At 42.0% G+C, this 5669-nt stretch overlaps 1 long non-coding RNA gene across 1 annotated transcript; it reads right to left on the bottom strand.

The window, feature by feature from the left end:
* Nucleotides 1–1870: 1870 nt before the first annotated feature.
* LOC121278318 lies at nucleotides 1871–2666 on the bottom strand. The gene is made up of 2 exons (XR_005943101.1): nucleotides 2616–2666; nucleotides 1871–2316 (listed from the first exon to the last, which is right to left on the bottom strand). It is a non-coding gene; the product is annotated as an uncharacterized LOC121278318 (long non-coding RNA).
* Between the last annotated feature and the right edge of the window lie 3003 nt (nucleotides 2667–5669).

Here is a 5669-nt window from a genome sequence, read left to right as displayed (position 1 = left end):
AATCCAACACTTTCCTCGATGCCTTTGTTAAAGCTTAAATGAAGCGACTGACTGACTGGGTCTGAAAATTAGCACGGAGTTAATCCGAGAAAGCTGACGCTATTTGGTGGGAGCTGGGTAACACCATGGGGAGCGAGATCACAGCACACTTATATTTAGCACTCTTATAATGTTGAGAAATAATTTAAATATCCAAAAATGTAAATCTTACCATCATGCAAGAACAAAGGCCGATTCATTGTGCAATAGGCTTAATTGGAAAGATTTCTGCATAAAATCAAGGGCACAGTGGAAACAAAATAACTGAAGTATTGAAGCAGGCAGTGGAGTGATCAGCCGTTGCTATTGGTTTAAGGCCAAAGGTTGGACAGAGAATGCAATTAAAGTATGTCAGTGACTCTGGATTAGGCACACAAACTATCAGCCAGGTTTCCTGCTCCTGAATATTAACCAGATCTTTTTGATGAAAGGTGTATGAGTTTAGATGTCAGGTAAACGTAGACTCAGACTCTGCTGTAATGCCCTCTATTGTCATACAGTTTGCCACAGTCTTTGTCTGGATTCAAATATAAAGGATGGCAACTTTGACTAGGAAGTTAGGAAGTTAGTGGAAGTTTTCCATAACTTTGCCCTTGGTAATGCTTCTGAGAAATACAAAATGATTAAGGGCTTGACTTTATTTTTTCCAATTTGGTCTTGGAATTGTTAACATAGTTGCATTCATAACCCATCCATAATTATGGTTGTTTGGCAGTACAGAACTTGAGTATTGCTGAAAAAAGAGACATGTCAAAGCTTTTTGTCTTGCACTCTTCAGAATCTTTAGGGTACTCTGCAAGCATATCAATGTAGGGGGAAAACAAAAATTGTTATTTCCCCTTATATTAGTATTCTTGCGCAGTGTCCTGCTGAGTGCAAGTTGAAAAGCTTTGACATGTCTCTTTTTTCAGCAATATCATCCATAATTGCCCTGAAAAGGTGGTGGTAAACCAATGCTGATACTATAATGGTGATCCCATGGTTATACCCATTTCGATTATATGTAGGGTATTCCAGGATGTTGACCCAATAATGATGAAAGTACTTGTGAAAAGTGGCAGTCAATTTGTGCATAGCAAGTTCCCACAAACAGCAATGACCAAGTGATCTGTTTTCATGAAGCTAGTTGAGGGCTTGTGTGAGGCATAAATACTGGTGGAGATCAGTTGGATCAAGTGGCTTGTTTTTATACTGTAAATTCCATGCAACTCTATGTATGGTGATGTGTCCAAGTCAAATGGTTTGCTGCTTGGAGGGGAAACTGGAAGTGATGGTATTCCAATGATATTGCTGCTCTTATCCATTTTGGTGTTGGTGATTGCGAAGCAGTGAAGTGCTGTCAAAATAAACTTGATAAACTGCTACTGTGCATTTCGTAGATTGTACATACTGCGGCAGCAGTAGTGTAGGGGACGGGTGCTGAGCACACAGTCAGGACACCAGTCAAGCAAACTGTACTCTCCTGGGTGCTCTTGAGCTTCTTCAGTGCTGTCGGTGCCCTCACTTGGGCAAGTGGTAAGCATTCCATTACCATCAAGTTGAGCCTTGTCAGAGGTGGAGAGACTCGGCAGGGTCAAGAAGTGAGTCTCCTTGAATTAAAGAGAGTCAAGACAAAACGCTGAGAGCTGTGACCTCAACGCACTGGCTTTAAGCACATAATCTCTTGAATAATTCAAGAGGTAACTGGAGTTAAAAGGAAGCATTTTTCACAACTTCCTGATGTCCCAAAGCACTTTACAGCCAATAAAGTTCTTTTGGAGTGTAATCACTATTATAATGTAGGAAACATGGTATCCAATTTGCACCCAGTAAGTTCTCAGAAACCAAATGATCTGTTCTGGTGATTTTATTTGAGGAACATAGAAAGCCTAGGATTTTGGAGAACTCTCCTGCTCTCCTTCAAATAGTGTCAAGGGATCTAAATAGCATTTAGATGTTGATACAATTATCTGTTTAAAGCAAGAGCACAGAGTTGTAATCACAAATCAGCAGTAGACACTTTAGACAGAGTTCTCCTTTCCATCTGTTGCTTAACTGGTGGGATGATTAATGGCCTGGATGTTGCAGTCAGCAGCAAAGTGATGGCTCTCGCCGCTGACCTTGAAGGAAACTGCCACAGAACAAAGATCCAACAATCCCCGTGGCATGGATTTCACCTTTCCAGCCATTACTTTCATTCTGGCCTCAGCTCAAAGGGATCTCAGGTGTCCAGCAATGGTGATGTCATCAGAAACAAAAATGGAAAATGCTGGAAAAACTCAGCAGGTCTAACAGCATCTGTGGAGAGAAAAAACAGAGTTCATGTTTCGAGTCCGTATGACTCTTCTTCAGAGCGAAAAAGAAATAATAATGTGATGAAATTTATACTGTTTAAGGGGGTGTGGAGCAGGTGAAGCTGGATAGAAGACCAGCATTAGGTGAGGGATTGACAAAGATGTCATGAACAAAAAGAACAAAGTGGGTGTTAATGGTAGTGGTAAGGGCTAAAGGAGTTGCTGATAATGGCATTAAGGTAAGAAAGCAGAATGTGATAATAGCAGGACAAGGGTAAGCACTCTGAAATAAAAGCAAAATACCGCAGATGCTGGAAACCTTTTCTTGTTAAGGCGTCAGATGAGATGAAGAATAAAATAAAACTGGGGACAAGGACAGCTTTGAGATAGGGTGAATCGGTGCTGCTGGAGGCAGAGGTCGAATGTGTTCATTTGGTGGTGCATGGCACTGAGCGTGGGTCTCAGGATATGCCGAGAACAGCAGTCCGAGAAATGTTGTATGTCCCAGAGATACCTATAATCCTGGATGGATTCAAAACATGATATCCTCAGGCAGGTTAAGTAGCCAATCACAATGAAGAATTCTCACAGACAACAAATCAGGAAGTAAAAAACATCATCAGTAATTAAATATTTTATGGACCAGCAAAATAAATATTAGGATATACAGCGGGGATTGAGGTAGAAGCAAAAATAACACAAATGTGAAAAAAACTTTATTAATCCATGGAGCCTTTTATGATAATGGAGAAATCTGACATTAGTTTTTCAAAGTCAGAGAAATTGTTCAGCAGTAACTGTGAACTTTCTACTTTATTAAAAAGCCAGTTACACCTTATTCAACAAGGCATAACTTTTCAAAGTCTTTATTGTGAAACTAATGGGTAAAAGTGGAAGCTCATGATAATGCAACTGATTTCAAAAGATTTCCACCTGTGGGAACTTCAACAGTACACCTTGGGAAGGAGCAGGAAATTACTGACAACATTCAGAATTCCACATTTAACTGTGCACACAATCACAGAATTGTTACAGCACAGAAGGAGGCCATTCGGCCCATTGTGTCTGCACCAGCTCTCCAAACGAGCAATGCTATTCCCCCATTTTCTGCCCATAGCCCTGCACATTCTCCCTTTTCTATATTAATCCAATTCCCTCTTGAATGCTTCGGTTGAACCTGCCTCCACCACACTCTCCGGCAGTGCATTCCAGATCGCCACCACTCACTGCATGAAAATGTTTCTCCTCACGTCACCATTCCTTCTTTTGACAATTACCTTAAATCTGTGCCTCTCTTTCTTGATACTTCCACCAGTGGGAACAGTTTTTCCCTGTCTACTCCGTAACAGATACCAGAAGTTTCTGTCAGTTTCACAATTGTAATGGTGCCAAACACTGACAATTTCAGACAAATTACAGGCCACTTTACTAGGTTAGTATCCAAGTTCCAAAGACTTGGGTGTTAGCTGTTCAAAGTTTGCAGTAGAATTACATCATTAAGCTGGGCATGCTCTTAATACAATAACGAGCATTGTTCAAATGAGGTAGGCCTTAACTATATAGACTAATTGTGGATGCTTATCTTTAACAAATCTCATGAAGTTTTACTGCACAATGTATCATTTCAGTCACTAGAAGAGATATGTCAGTGAATCAAATAGATTTGGGTTGAAGGGAGAGAGAGGCTTGAGAAGATTAAACAGAACCAGTAATTAAATAAGTTACACATTTAAATAAGCAGAGGGAAAAAAACAGAGAGATAATTGTAAGTGGAAGCAGTTCAGTTTTGCCAATCAGATGATGAAAGTTTGGCTTTGGTGTGAGTTAAGTGTCACATTCGGATTATTGGAAGCATTTCACTGGCTGAGATGAATACACTGTGTACATTTTTCAAGAACAAAATATAAGCATGTTTAAAAAGAAACTGATGTTGAAAAGCTTTTCCTAAAACAGCCCAGCTTTCGATCCTTGATGAAATTCAATATCCAAAACAAGGCCTGCGGGTATATCATAGGGTCTGGAGACTGCTGCATCTACAGCCTCCATAGCTAGCATTGATTTTCATTTTTACATTTACTTATTCCCTCCAAATCCAACTTAAATCTTTAGCGTGACTTCCATGGGGAGTTTGGTTTGCACACGAGACATGTGCCATTGGTCTAGTTGCAGACAATGCTCCCAGTCCCCTAGTGCAATGTTACAGGCGCTGCCTGGAAACTGGGCATAATCCTCAGGAATAATCCACAGGCACAATCACATTGTATAATTCTCAGCTACAATTGCCCAGTACAAGCACTGGGCACACTTCCCTGGTATAGCCATTTGACACAGTTCCCTGGTACAGCACCGGGCGCAATTTAATGCACAATCTCCTAGGCTCAGTACTTACCAGCATGGTTCCTGGTCACAGGCCCCAGGGCCCGGTTCTCCAGCATAGTTCCTCTCCCCTCCCCCACTCCCCCACTGACCACGGGCACCACCCACTGGCACAGTCCCCTGTATCATCCCATAGTATGTGCTCATTTTGCCAGCACAGTGGTAAGGCACAGCCCCTGGGTAAAATCCCAGACACAACACTCTGGACACTGTAGTGTCTGGGGATGCAATTTTCCTACTGGATGGACTGTGCAGCCTTGGTTTTAGTTAATTGGAAACAAAAACAGAGAATGCTGGAAAATCTCAGCAGGTCTAACAGCATCTGTGGAAAGTCTGCCTTTCTCTCCACAGATGCTGTTAACTCCGTTTCTCTCTCCACAGATGCTGTCAGACCTGCCGAGTTTTTCCAGCATTCTCTGTTTTTGGTTCAGATTTCCAGCGTCCTGCTTTTATGTTAGTTAATTGGAAATGGCTCACGGAAATAACACCTCGCATTTATTTAATGACTTGAAGGGAGAAGAAAACGACGCCAAAGCGCTTCAAAGTCACAGGATTCGCCAGCTTGATCCTACTCTTGAGGTACGTCGCTTTATCCGCGAGTCATGTACTTCCGACCAACAGCGCAAGTTCGGCGAGGGTGGCGATCTGCCTTTTGGATGTTGTCACTCAGCTTAATTAATTCTAAAAATGCTGCGTTTAGGCTGAAAACACAAAACGCCGTCGTTTGTTGTTCTGTGGCGCTGTGAGTGTGTGTGTGTCAGAGTGTGGGAGGAGGTCTGTGGTGTTTTCCAACCATGGAGACTGGCTGGACGAAGTGTGCGATTGCCACATCGCCTGCAGTTTCCCCGTATTAAATAAAATTGACGTAAAAATCACAAGGACTGTTGGCAGGGGCGGGGGTGGGGGTGTTTTTTTTGTGTTTGTTTTTGGTTCTAACGTTGTGCGAAAGGGACGAACCAGAAAGCATCGCAACTGCTTCCT

The sequence above is a fragment of the Carcharodon carcharias genome, chromosome 5, assembly GCF_017639515.1.
Source record: "Carcharodon carcharias isolate sCarCar2 chromosome 5, sCarCar2.pri, whole genome shotgun sequence".
NCBI classification, from domain to species: Eukaryota; Metazoa; Chordata; class Chondrichthyes; order Lamniformes; family Lamnidae; genus Carcharodon; species Carcharodon carcharias.
The sequence above is the reverse complement of the archived record's forward strand: the minus strand, read 5'-3'. Positions and strand labels throughout refer to the sequence as shown.